This window comes from Hyla sarda, unplaced genomic scaffold, assembly GCF_029499605.1.
Source record: "Hyla sarda isolate aHylSar1 unplaced genomic scaffold, aHylSar1.hap1 scaffold_347, whole genome shotgun sequence".
Lineage (NCBI taxonomy): Eukaryota > Metazoa > Chordata > Amphibia > Anura > Hylidae > Hyla > Hyla sarda.
In genome coordinates this window covers 1-14,138 of record NW_026610230.1, presented here as the reverse complement: position 1 = coordinate 14,138, position 14,138 = coordinate 1, and the positions used below count along the sequence as shown (strand labels likewise).

At 45.9% G+C, this 14,138-nt stretch overlaps 6 non-coding genes across 6 annotated transcripts; all 6 read left to right on the top strand.

Moving 5' to 3' along the window:
- Window positions 1-1,629: 1,629 nt before the first annotated feature.
- LOC130331230 (U2 spliceosomal RNA) lies at window positions 1,630-1,820 on the top strand. Its single transcript, XR_008874171.1, has one exon. It is a non-coding gene; the product is annotated as a U2 spliceosomal RNA (small nuclear RNA).
- Window positions 1,821-3,908: 2,088 nt separating this feature from the next.
- On the top strand, window positions 3,909-4,099 carry LOC130331218 (U2 spliceosomal RNA). Its single transcript, XR_008874160.1, has one exon. It is a non-coding gene; the product is annotated as a U2 spliceosomal RNA (small nuclear RNA).
- Window positions 4,100-6,186: 2,087 nt separating this feature from the next.
- Window positions 6,187-6,377, top strand: LOC130331350 (U2 spliceosomal RNA). The gene has a single exon (XR_008874270.1). It is a non-coding gene; the product is annotated as a U2 spliceosomal RNA (small nuclear RNA).
- A 2,091-nt stretch (window positions 6,378-8,468) lies between these two features.
- On the top strand, window positions 8,469-8,659 carry LOC130331338 (U2 spliceosomal RNA). Its single transcript, XR_008874259.1, has one exon. It is a non-coding gene; the product is annotated as a U2 spliceosomal RNA (small nuclear RNA).
- Window positions 8,660-10,752: 2,093 nt separating this feature from the next.
- LOC130331326 (U2 spliceosomal RNA) lies at window positions 10,753-10,943 on the top strand. Its single transcript, XR_008874248.1, has one exon. It is a non-coding gene; the product is annotated as a U2 spliceosomal RNA (small nuclear RNA).
- Window positions 10,944-13,027: 2,084 nt separating this feature from the next.
- Window positions 13,028-13,219, top strand: LOC130331293 (U2 spliceosomal RNA). Its single transcript, XR_008874228.1, has one exon. It is a non-coding gene; the product is annotated as a U2 spliceosomal RNA (small nuclear RNA).
- The last annotated feature ends 919 nt before the right edge of the window (window positions 13,220-14,138 follow it).

Genomic DNA, 14,138 nt, shown 5'->3' with positions numbered 1-14,138 from the left:
CTATGTAACATAACATGGGGGGGGGTCTCCTGGCTGTTCACACAGGTGTGTCATTGCTGTACATTGACCATGCATTGCTTCTGTGGTATTGCAAAGGCAAAGACAAATGCTTCCAGCCATCCATTGCACTAATGGATTGGTCATCAGCTGGCTGTCTATGTCCCGCATCAATATAGACCAAAGTACAGAGGGTTAGGCTATGCTATTGTGCACCTACCTGATGCATCAGAAGGTGCGAGGCCCTTGCTAAATTCTGTGCACAGACTTTGAGATCTATACTTTAGACTGTATCTAAACCTGCTCCAACATGGACTGACATTCTGGCCTACTTTCAGCCGATGCGACTTGTCTGTCGCTGAACAGTCGCTTTTTATGTATTCAGCACCTATGTATAATGTTGTAAAAATGCTCTAGAAGCTAAAGTCGCAGAAATGTCACACATATTTGGCCTGCAACTTTCTGTGCGACAAATTCAGACAGGAAAAATCAGTATAAATCCTTAGAAAATTATCCCCCAGTGTCTCCATCTGCTGGCGGTATTGAATAAGCATTGCTGCACTGATGGGGTATGCATTAGACGAAAAAAAAGAAGAAAAAGAAGAATAATACGCCCAGAAAAGAGGCGAAAAGGAGAAAAACGTAAAAAAACGTGAAAAAAAAGTAAGAGGAAGAGAAGGGAAAAAAAGGTGGAAATGGGTTTAAAAGTGATTTCGGCGGAGAAATATATATATATATATATATATATATATATATATACGCGCACACACACACATATATATAAACGTATTCTCCGTTGAGATATTGCAGCCGCTGCTGTGTCCAGGCCCAGGAGCCTTAGCACTGTGCTGTGATGTCACTCAATACCACTGACATCACTAGGTGTAAACAACATCTCTCCTTTGCTGTGTATGTGACTATGGAGCTGTTTGGTGATGTCGTCTATTATGGCCTTCATAGAAGCAACAGGAGATTGTTGCATCCATCTAGAACCCTCAGAACTACAGTGCTATGATGTCACTCACTTCCACAGGCCTTGCAGAGTGTAAACAACAACAACCCAGCTTTGTTGTGTATGTAACCATAGGGATTTGTGATGTCACCTAGAACCTTCACAGCAGCGACAGCTTTATGAGGAGCATCAGCACTGCTCTGCCTGAGCAGAACCATCACCGCCATAGGTTGTCAAATAACCCGGGTTTAACCCACACAGGTAAGTCCAATGGGGTGCAGGCATGTCCTCTATGCTTACAGCTTCCCGTGGGTGTTGGTTTGATACCGTTTGGGGACAGCCAAGGAGGCATCTGCAGGCAACAAAGGTAGGTGTGTGCTTGTGTGTGTGTTTCCTATGCAGATCCTAAGCCCAGTGTCACATGCAAGTAGGAGGAGTAAGAAGGGTTCCTGGCAAATCCGGGTTATGGATTGCATTTAAAAAGGCCCCGTGGGAGTGCAATGGGCCCCTGTCTTGCTGCTTAGCAATAATGGTATGGGTTTAGGTTCTGCTGTGTGTACTGGTGGTTGACTGCCCCCCAGCCCAGAGTGTGCATGGAAAATTGTCTGGCAGCCTCCCTGACAGCAAGCAGTGATAGTGCCCATGAAGGGGACCTTGTTGGGCCCGCCCCTTTCACGGTTATCGCTTCTCGGCCTTTTGGCTAAGATCAAGTGTAGTATCTGTTCTTATCAGTTTAATATCTGATACGTCCCCTATCTGGGGACCATATATTAAATGGATTTTTGAGAACGGGGGCCGATTTCGAAGCTTGCTTCCGTCGCCCTATGCATTGACCCGATATGGCAGTATCTTCGGGTACAGTGCACCACCCCCTTACAGGGTTAAAAAGAAAGATTCCTACTTTCATTGCTACCTGCTTGCTGGCTAGCCAGCTAGCCAGCCCTGTGGGCCTTGCTGCTGCTGCAGCCAAAAAACAAAAGGTGGTGCTGCTGCTGCTGCTTCTGCTGCTTCTGCTTGTGTCTGGCCGCTGTTGGAGCGTCCAGGCACAGGACTTCTGCTGCTGCTGACTAAATGGCCTCCTTAATTGGATCATTTGAGTAGCCAGCACACCTGTGCAGGTAGGGCATGACATGATAGGCAGCTGCCTTGATAGCGGGTGGGTGCTGAATGTTCCTAATTGACAAAATAAGATTAATGCTTATGAAGAAATATAAAATCTCATCCCTTCCCCAATATCGCGCCACACCCCTACCCCTTAATTCCCTGGTTGAACTTGATGGACATATGTCTTTTTTCGACCGTACTAACTATGTAACTATGTAACATAACATGGGGGGGGGGTCTCCTGGCTGTTCACACAGGTGTGTCATTGCTGTACATTGACCATGCATTGCTTCTGTGGTATTGCAAAGGCAAAGACAAATGCTTCCAGCCATCCATTGCACTAATGGATTGGTCATCAGCTGGCTGTCTATGTCCCGCATCAATATAGACCAAAGTACAGAGGGTTAGGCTATGCTATTGTGCACCTACCTGATGCATCAGAAGGTGCGAGGCCCTTGCTAAATTCTGTGCACAGACTTTGAGATCTATACTTTAGACTGTATCTAAACCTGCTCCAACATGGACTGACATTCTGGCCTACTTTCAGCCGATGCGACTTGTCTGTCGCTGAACAGTCGCTTTTTATGTATTCAGCACCTATGTATAATGTTGTAAAAATGCTCTAGAAGCTAAAGTCGCAGAAATGTCACACATATTTGGCCTGCAACTTTCTGTGCGACAAATTCAGACAGGAAAAATCAGTATAAATCCTTAGAAAATTATCCCCCAGTGTCTCCATCTGCTGGCGGTATTGAATAAGCATTGCTGCACTGATGGGGTATGCATTAGACGAAAAAAAAGAAGAAAAAGAAGAATAATACGCCCAGAAAAGAGGCGAAAAGGAGAAAAACGTAAAAAAACGTGAAAAAAAAGTAAGAGGAAGAGAAGGGAAAAAAAGGTGGAAATGGGTTTAAAAGTGATTTCGGCGGAGAAATATATATATATATATATATATATATATATATATATATATATATATATACGCGCACACACACACATATATATAAACGTATTCTCCGTTGAGATATTGCAGCCGCTGCTGTGTCCAGGCCCAGGAGCCTTAGCACTGTGCTGTGATGTCACTCAATACCACTGACATCACTAGGTGTAAACAACATCTCTCCTTTGCTGTGTATGTGACTATGGAGCTGTTTGGTGATGTCGTCTATTATGGCCTTCATAGAAGCAACAGGAGATTGTTGCATCCATCTAGAACCCTCAGAACTACAGTGCTATGATGTCACTCACTTCCACAGGCCTTGCAGAGTGTAAACAACAACAACCCAGCTTTGTTGTGTATGTAACCATAGGGATTTGTGATGTCACCTAGAACCTTCACAGCAGCGACAGCTTTATGAGGAGCATCAGCACTGCTCTGCCTGAGCAGAACCATCACCGCCATAGGTTGTCAAATAACCCGGGTTTAACCCACACAGGTAAGTCCAATGGGGTGCAGGCATGTCCTCTATGCTTACAGCTTCCCGTGGGTGTTGGTTTGATACCGTTTGGGGACAGCCAAGGAGGCATCTGCAGGCAACAAAGGTAGGTGTGTGCTTGTGTGTGTGTTTCCTATGCAGATCCTAAGCCCAGTGTCACATGCAAGTAGGAGGAGTAAGAAGGGTTCCTGGCAAATCCGGGTTATGGATTGCATTTAAAAAGGCCCCGTGGGAGTGCAATGGGCCCCTGTCTTGCTGCTTAGCAATAATGGTATGGGTTTAGGTTCTGCTGTGTGTACTGGTGGTTGACTGCCCCCCAGCCCAGAGTGTGCATGGAAAATTGTCTGGCAGCCTCCCTGACAGCAAGCAGTGATAGTGCCCATGAAGGGGACCTTGTTGGGCCCGCCCCTTTCACGGTTATCGCTTCTCGGCCTTTTGGCTAAGATCAAGTGTAGTATCTGTTCTTATCAGTTTAATATCTGATACGTCCCCTATCTGGGGACCATATATTAAATGGATTTTTGAGAACGGGGGCCGATTTCGAAGCTTGCTTCCGTCGCCCTATGCATTGACCCGATATGGCAGTATCTTCGGGTACAGTGCACCACCCCCTTACAGGGTTAAAAAGAAAGATTCCTACTTTCATTGCTACCTGCTTGCTGGCTAGCCAGCTAGCCAGCCCTGTGGGCCTTGCTGCTGCTGCAGCCAAAAAACAAAAGGTGGTGCTGCTGCTGCTGCTTCTGCTGCTTCTGCTTGTGTCTGGCCGCTGTTGGAGCGTCCAGGCACAGGACTTCTGCTGCTGCTGACTAAATGGCCTCCTTAATTGGATCATTTGAGTAGCCAGCACACCTGTGCAGGTAGGGCATGACATGATAGGCAGCTGCCTTGATAGCGGGTGGGTGCTGAATGTTCCTAATTGACAAAATAAGATTAATGCTTATGAAGAAATATAAAATCTCATCCCTTCCCCAATATCGCGCCACACCCCTACCCCTTAATTCCCTGGTTGAACTTGATGGACATATGTCTTTTTTCGACCGTACTAACTATGTAACTATGTAACATAACATGGGGGGGGGGTCTCCTGGCTGTTCACACAGGTGTGTCATTGCTGTACATTGACCATGCATTGCTTCTGTGGTATTGCAAAGGCAAAGACAAATGCTTCCAGCCATCCATTGCACTAATGGATTGGTCATCAGCTGGCTGTCTATGTCCCGCATCAATATAGACCAAAGTACAGAGGGTTAGGCTATGCTATTGTGCACCTACCTGATGCATCAGAAGGTGCGAGGCCCTTGCTAAATTCTGTGCACAGACTTTGAGATCTATACTTTAGACTGTATCTAAACCTGCTCCAACATGGACTGACATTCTGGCCTACTTTCAGCCGATGCGACTTGTCTGTCGCTGAACAGTCGCTTTTTATGTATTCAGCACCTATGTATAATGTTGTAAAAATGCTCTAGAAGCTAAAGTCGCAGAAATGTCACACATATTTGGCCTGCAACTTTCTGTGCGACAAATTCAGACAGGAAAAATCAGTATAAATCCTTAGAAAATTATCCCCCAGTGTCTCCATCTGCTGGCGGTATTGAATAAGCATTGCTGCACTGATGGGGTATGCATTAGACGAAAAAAAAGAAGAAAAAGAAGAATAATACGCCCAGAAAAGAGGCGAAAAGGAGAAAAACGTAAAAAAACGTGAAAAAAAAGTAAGAGGAAGAGAAGGGAAAAAAAGGTGGAATGGGTTTAAAAGTGATTTCGGCGGAGAAATATATATATATATATATATATATATATATATATATATATATATATATACGCGCACACACACACATATATATAAACGTATTCTCCGTTGAGATATTGCAGCCGCTGCTGTGTCCAGGCCCAGGAGCCTTAGCACTGTGCTGTGATGTCACTCAATACCACTGACATCACTAGGTGTAAACAACATCTCTCCTTTGCTGTGTATGTGACTATGGAGCTGTTTGGTGATGTCGTCTATTATGGCCTTCATAGAAGCAACAGGAGATTGTTGCATCCATCTAGAACCCTCAGAACTACAGTGCTATGATGTCACTCACTTCCACAGGCCTTGCAGAGTGTAAACAACAACAACCCAGCTTTGTTGTGTATGTAACCATAGGGATTTGTGATGTCACCTAGAACCTTCACAGCAGCGACAGCTTTATGAGGAGCATCAGCACTGCTCTGCCTGAGCAGAACCATCACCGCCATAGGTTGTCAAATAACCCGGGTTTAACCCACACAGGTAAGTCCAATGGGGTGCAGGCATGTCCTCTATGCTTACAGCTTCCCGTGGGTGTTGGTTTGATACCGTTTGGGGACAGCCAAGGAGGCATCTGCAGGCAACAAAGGTAGGTGTGTGCTTGTGTGTGTGTTTCCTATGCAGATCCTAAGCCCAGTGTCACATGCAAGTAGGAGGAGTAAGAAGGGTTCCTGGCAAATCCGGGTTATGGATTGCATTTAAAAAGGCCCCGTGGGAGTGCAATGGGCCCCTGTCTTGCTGCTTAGCAATAATGGTATGGGTTTAGGTTCTGCTGTGTGTACTGGTGGTTGACTGCCCCCCAGCCCAGAGTGTGCATGGAAAATTGTCTGGCAGCCTCCCTGACAGCAAGCAGTGATAGTGCCCATGAAGGGGACCTTGTTGGGCCCGCCCCTTTCACGGTTATCGCTTCTCGGCCTTTTGGCTAAGATCAAGTGTAGTATCTGTTCTTATCAGTTTAATATCTGATACGTCCCCTATCTGGGGACCATATATTAAATGGATTTTTGAGAACGGGGGCCGATTTCGAAGCTTGCTTCCGTCGCCCTATGCATTGACCCGATATGGCAGTATCTTCGGGTACAGTGCACCACCCCCTTACAGGGTTAAAAAGAAAGATTCCTACTTTCATTGCTACCTGCTTGCTGGCTAGCCAGCTAGCCAGCCCTGTGGGCCTTGCTGCTGCTGCAGCCAAAAAACAAAAGGTGGTGCTGCTGCTGCTGCTTCTGCTGCTTCTGCTTGTGTCTGGCCGCTGTTGGAGCGTCCAGGCACAGGACTTCTGCTGCTGCTGACTAAATGGCCTCCTTAATTGGATCATTTGAGTAGCCAGCACACCTGTGCAGGTAGGGCATGACATGATAGGCAGCTGCCTTGATAGCGGGTGGGTGCTGAATGTTCCTAATTGACAAAATAAGATTAATGCTTATGAAGAAATATAAAATCTCATCCCTTCCCCAATATCGCGCCACACCCCTACCCCTTAATTCCCTGGTTGAACTTGATGGACATATGTCTTTTTTCGACCGTACTAACTATGTAACTATGTAACATAACATGGGGGGGGGGGTCTCCTGGCTGTTCACACAGGTGTGTCATTGCTGTACATTGACCATGCATTGCTTCTGTGGTATTGCAAAGGCAAAGACAAATGCTTCCAGCCATCCATTGCACTAATGGATTGGTCATCAGCTGGCTGTCTATGTCCCGCATCAATATAGACCAAAGTACAGAGGGTTAGGCTATGCTATTGTGCACCTACCTGATGCATCAGAAGGTGCGAGGCCCTTGCTAAATTCTGTGCACAGACTTTGAGATCTATACTTTAGACTGTATCTAAACCTGCTCCAACATGGACTGACATTCTGGCCTACTTTCAGCCGATGCGACTTGTCTGTCGCTGAACAGTCGCTTTTTATGTATTCAGCACCTATGTATAATGTTGTAAAAATGCTCTAGAAGCTAAAGTCGCAGAAATGTCACACATATTTGGCCTGCAACTTTCTGTGCGACAAATTCAGACAGGAAAAATCAGTATAAATCCTTAGAAAATTATCCCCCAGTGTCTCCATCTGCTGGCGGTATTGAATAAGCATTGCTGCACTGATGGGGTATGCATTAGACGAAAAAAAAGAAGAAAAAGAAGAATAATACGCCCAGAAAAGAGGCGAAAAGGAGAAAAACGTAAAAAAACGTGAAAAAAAAGTAAGAGGAAGAGAAGGGAAAAAAAGGTGGAAATGGGTTTAAAAGTGATTTCGGCGGAGAAATATATATATATATATATATATATATATATATATATATATATATATATATACGCGCACACACACACATATATATAAACGTATTCTCCGTTGAGATATTGCAGCCGCTGCTGTGTCCAGGCCCAGGAGCCTTAGCACTGTGCTGTGATGTCACTCAATACCACTGACATCACTAGGTGTAAACAACATCTCTCCTTTGCTGTGTATGTGACTATGGAGCTGTTTGGTGATGTCGTCTATTATGGCCTTCATAGAAGCAACAGGAGATTGTTGCATCCATCTAGAACCCTCAGAACTACAGTGCTATGATGTCACTCACTTCCACAGGCCTTGCAGAGTGTAAACAACAACAACCCAGCTTTGTTGTGTATGTAACCATAGGGATTTGTGATGTCACCTAGAACCTTCACAGCAGCGACAGCTTTATGAGGAGCATCAGCACTGCTCTGCCTGAGCAGAACCATCACCGCCATAGGTTGTCAAATAACCCGGGTTTAACCCACACAGGTAAGTCCAATGGGGTGCAGGCATGTCCTCTATGCTTACAGCTTCCCGTGGGTGTTGGTTTGATACCGTTTGGGGACAGCCAAGGAGGCATCTGCAGGCAACAAAGGTAGGTGTGTGCTTGTGTGTGTGTTTCCTATGCAGATCCTAAGCCCAGTGTCACATGCAAGTAGGAGGAGTAAGAAGGGTTCCTGGCAAATCCGGGTTATGGATTGCATTTAAAAAGGCCCCGTGGGAGTGCAATGGGCCCCTGTCTTGCTGCTTAGCAATAATGGTATGGGTTTAGGTTCTGCTGTGTGTACTGGTGGTTGACTGCCCCCCAGCCCAGAGTGTGCATGGAAAATTGTCTGGCAGCCTCCCTGACAGCAAGCAGTGATAGTGCCCATGAAGGGGACCTTGTTGGGCCCGCCCCTTTCACGGTTATCGCTTCTCGGCCTTTTGGCTAAGATCAAGTGTAGTATCTGTTCTTATCAGTTTAATATCTGATACGTCCCCTATCTGGGGACCATATATTAAATGGATTTTTGAGAACGGGGGCCGATTTCGAAGCTTGCTTCCGTCGCCCTATGCATTGACCCGATATGGCAGTATCTTCGGGTACAGTGCACCACCCCCTTACAGGGTTAAAAAGAAAGATTCCTACTTTCATTGCTACCTGCTTGCTGGCTAGCCAGCTAGCCAGCCCTGTGGGCCTTGCTGCTGCTGCAGCCAAAAAACAAAAGGTGGTGCTGCTGCTGCTGCTTCTGCTGCTTCTGCTTGTGTCTGGCCGCTGTTGGAGCGTCCAGGCACAGGACTTCTGCTGCTGCTGACTAAATGGCCTCCTTAATTGGATCATTTGAGTAGCCAGCACACCTGTGCAGGTAGGGCATGACATGATAGGCAGCTGCCTTGATAGCGGGTGGGTGCTGAATGTTCCTAATTGACAAAATAAGATTAATGCTTATGAAGAAATATAAAATCTCATCCCTTCCCCAATATCGCGCCACACCCCTACCCCTTAATTCCCTGGTTGAACTTGATGGACATATGTCTTTTTTCGACCGTACTAACTATGTAACTATGTAACATAACATGGGGGGGGGTCTCCTGGCTGTTCACACAGGTGTGTCATTGCTGTACATTGACCATGCATTGCTTCTGTGGTATTGCAAAGGCAAAGACAAATGCTTCCAGCCATCCATTGCACTAATGGATTGGTCATCAGCTGGCTGTCTATGTCCCGCATCAATATAGACCAAAGTACAGAGGGTTAGGCTATGCTATTGTGCACCTACCTGATGCATCAGAAGGTGCGAGGCCCTTGCTAAATTCTGTGCACAGACTTTGAGATCTATACTTTAGACTGTATCTAAACCTGCTCCAACATGGACTGACATTCTGGCCTACTTTCAGCCGATGCGACTTGTCTGTCGCTGAACAGTCGCTTTTTATGTATTCAGCACCTATGTATAATGTTGTAAAAATGCTCTAGAAGCTAAAGTCGCAGAAATGTCACACATATTTGGCCTGCAACTTTCTGTGCGACAAATTCAGACAGGAAAAATCAGTATAAATCCTTAGAAAATTATCCCCCAGTGTCTCCATCTGCTGGCGGTATTGAATAAGCATTGCTGCACTGATGGGGTATGCATTAGACGAAAAAAAAGAAGAAAAAGAAGAATAATACGCCCAGAAAAGAGGCGAAAAGGAGAAAAACGTAAAAAAACGTGAAAAAAAAGTAAGAGGAAGAGAAGGGAAAAAAAGGTGGAAATGGGTTTAAAAGTGATTTCGGCGGAGAAATATATATATATATATATATATATATATATATATATATATATATATATATATATACGCGCACACACACACATATATATAAACGTATTCTCCGTTGAGATATTGCAGCCGCTGCTGTGTCCAGGCCCAGGAGCCTTAGCACTGTGCTGTGATGTCACTCAATACCACTGACATCACTAGGTGTAAACAACATCTCTCCTTTGCTGTGTATGTGACTATGGAGCTGTTTGGTGATGTCGTCTATTATGGCCTTCATAGAAGCAACAGGAGATTGTTGCATCCATCTAGAACCCTCAGAACTACAGTGCTATGATGTCACTCACTTCCACAGGCCTTGCAGAGTGTAAACAACAACAACCCAGCTTTGTTGTGTATGTAACCATAGGGATTTGTGATGTCACCTAGAACCTTCACAGCAGCGACAGCTTTATGAGGAGCATCAGCACTGCTCTGCCTGAGCAGAACCATCACCGCCATAGGTTGTCAAATAACCCGGGTTTAACCCACACAGGTAAGTCCAATGGGGTGCAGGCATGTCCTCTATGCTTACAGCTTCCCGTGGGTGTTGGTTTGATACCGTTTGGGGACAGCCAAGGAGGCATCTGCAGGCAACAAAGGTAGGTGTGTGCTTGTGTGTGTGTTTCCTATGCAGATCCTAAGCCCAGTGTCACATGCAAGTAGGAGGAGTAAGAAGGGTTCCTGGCAAATCCGGGTTATGGATTGCATTTAAAAAGGCCCCGTGGGAGTGCAATGGGCCCCTGTCTTGCTGCTTAGCAATAATGGTATGGGTTTAGGTTCTGCTGTGTGTACTGGTGGTTGACTGCCCCCCAGCCCAGAGTGTGCATGGAAAATTGTCTGGCAGCCTCCCTGACAGCAAGCAGTGATAGTGCCCATGAAGGGGACCTTGTTGGGCCCGCCCCTTTCACGGTTATCGCTTCTCGGCCTTTTGGCTAAGATCAAGTGTAGTATCTGTTCTTATCAGTTTAATATCTGATACGTCCCCTATCTGGGGACCATATATTAAATGGATTTTTGAGAACGGGGGCCGATTTCGAAGCTTGCTTCCGTCGCCCTATGCATTGACCCGATATGGCAGTATCTTCGGGTACAGTGCACCACCCCCTTACAGGGTTAAAAAGAAAGATTCCTACTTTCATTGCTACCTGCTTGCTGGCTAGCCAGCTAGCCAGCCCTGTGGGCCTTGCTGCTGCTGCAGCCAAAAACAAAAGGTGGTGCTGCTGCTGCTGCTTCTGCTGCTTCTGCTTGTGTCTGGCCGCTGTTGGAGCGTCCAGGCACAGGACTTCTGCTGCTGCTGACTAAATGGCCTCCTTAATTGGATCATTTGAGTAGCCAGCACACCTGTGCAGGTAGGGCATGACATGATAGGCAGCTGCCTTGATAGCGGGTGGGTGCTGAATGTTCCTAATTGACAAAATAAGATTAATGCTTATGAAGAAATATAAAATCTCATCCCTTCCCCAATATCGCGCCACACCCCTACCCCTTAATTCCCTGGTTGAACTTGATGGACATATGTCTTTTTTCGACCGTACTAACTATGTAACTATGTAACATAACATGGGGGGGGGGTCTCCTGGCTGTTCACACAGGTGTGTCATTGCTGTACATTGACCATGCATTGCTTCTGTGGTATTGCAAAGGCAAAGACAAATGCTTCCAGCCATCCATTGCACTAATGGATTGGTCATCAGCTGGCTGTCTATGTCCCGCATCAATATAGACCAAAGTACAGAGGGTTAGGCTATGCTATTGTGCACCTACCTGATGCATCAGAAGGTGCGAGGCCCTTGCTAAATTCTGTGCACAGACTTTGAGATCTATACTTTAGACTGTATCTAAACCTGCTCCAACATGGACTGACATTCTGGCCTACTTTCAGCCGATGCGACTTGTCTGTCGCTGAACAGTCGCTTTTTTATGTATTCAGCACCTATGTATAATGTTGTAAAAATGCTCTAGAAGCTAAAGTCGCAGAAATGTCACACATATTTGGCCTGCAACTTTCTGTGCGACAAATTCAGACAGGAAAAATCAGTATAAATCCTTAGAAAATTATCCCCCAGTGTCTCCATCTGCTGGCGGTATTGAATAAGCATTGCTGCACTGATGGGGTATGCATTAGACGAAAAAAAGAAGAAAAAGAAGAATAATACGCCCAGAAAAGAGGCGAAAAGGAGAAAAACGTAAAAAAACGTGAAAAAAAAGTAAGAGGAAGAGAAGGGAAAAAAAGGTGGAAATGGGTTTAAAAGTGATTTCGGCGGAGAAATATATATATATATATATATATATATATATATATATATATATATACGCGCACACACACACATATATATAAACGTATTCTCCGTTGAGATATTGCAGCCGCTGCTGTTGTCCAGGCCCAGGAGCCTTAGCACTGTGCTGTGATGTCACTCAATACCACTGACATCACTAGGTGTAAACAACATCTCTCCTTTGCTGTGTATGTGACTATGGAGCTGTTTGGTGATGTCGTCTATTATGGCCTTCATAGAAGCAACAGGAGATTGTTGCATCCATCTAGAACCCTCAGAACTACAGTGCTATGATGTCACTCACTTCCACAGGCCTTGCAGAGTGTAAACAACAACAACCCAGCTTTGTTGTGTATGTAACCATAGGGATTTGTGATGTCACCTAGAACCTTCACAGCAGCGACAGCTTTATGAGGAGCATCAGCACTGCTCTGCCTGAGCAGAACCATCACCGCCATAGGTTGTCAAATAACCCGGGTTTAACCCACACAGGTAAGTCCAATGGGGTGCAGGCATGTCCTCTATGCTTACAGCTTCCCGTGGGTGTTGGTTTGATACCGTTTGGGGACAGCCAAGGAGGCATCTGCAGGCAACAAAGGTAGGTGTGTGCTTGTGTGTGTGTTTCCTATGCAGATCCTAAGCCCAGTGTCACATGCAAGTAGGAGGAGTAAGAAGGGTTCCTGGCAAATCCGGGTTATGGATTGCATTTAAAAAGGCCCCGTGGGAGTGCAATGGGCCCCTGTCTTGCTGCTTAGCAATAATGGTATGGGTTTAGGTTCTGCTGTGTGTACTGGTGGTTGACTGCCCCCCAGCCCAGAGTGTGCATGGAAAATTGTCTGGCAGCCTCCCTGACAGCAAGCAGTGATAGTGCCCATGAAGGGGACCTTGTTGGGCCCGCCCCTTTCACGGTTATCGCTTCTCGGCCTTTGGCTAAGATCAAGTGTAGTATCTGTTCTTATCAGTTTAATATCTGATACGTCCCCTATCTGGGGGACCATATATTAAATGGATTTTTGAGGAACGGGGGCCGATTTCGAAGCTTGCTTCCGTCGCCCTATGCATTGACCCGATATGGCAGTATCTTCGGGTACAGTGCACCACCCCCTTACAGGGTTAAAAGAAAGATTCCTACTTTCATTGCTACCTGCTTGCTGGCTAGCCAGCTAGCCAGCCCTGTGGGCCTTGCTGCTGCTGCAGCCAAAAAACAAAAGGTGGTGCTGCTGCTGCTGCTTCTGCTGCTTCTGCTTGTGTCTGGCCGCTGTTGGAGCGTCCAGGCACAGGACTTCTGCTGCTGCTGACTAAATGGCCTCCTTAATTGGATCATTTGAGTAGCCAGCACACCTGTGCAGGTAGGGCATGACATGATAGGCAGCTGCCTTGATAGCGGGTGGGTGCTGAATGTTCCTAATTGACAAAATAAGATTAATGCTTATGAAGAAATATAAAATCTCATCCCTTCCCCCAATATCGCGCCACACCCCTACCCCTTAATTCCCTGGTTGAACTTGATGGACATATGTCTTTTTTCGACCGTACTAACTATGTAACTATGTAACATAACATGGGGGGGGGGTCTCCTGGCTGTTCACACAGGTGTGTCATTGCTGTACATTGACCATGCATTGCTTCTGTGGTATTGCAAAGGCAAAGACAAATGCTTCCAGCCATCCATTGCACTAATGGATTGGTCATCAGCTGGCTGTCTATGTCCCGCATCAATATAGACCAAAGTACAGAGGGTTAGGCTATGCTATTGTGCACCTACCTGATGCATCAGAAGGTGCGAGGCCTTGCTAAATTCTGTGCACAGACTTTGAGATCTATACTTTAGACTGTATCTAAACCTGCTCCAACATGGACTGACATTCTGGCCTACTTTCAGCCGATGCGACTTGTCTGTCGCTGAACAGTCGCTTTTTATGTATTCAGCACCTATGTATAATGTTGTAAAAATGCTCTAGAAGCTAAAGTCGCAGAAATGTCACACATATTTGGCCTGCAACTTTCTGTGCGACAAATTCA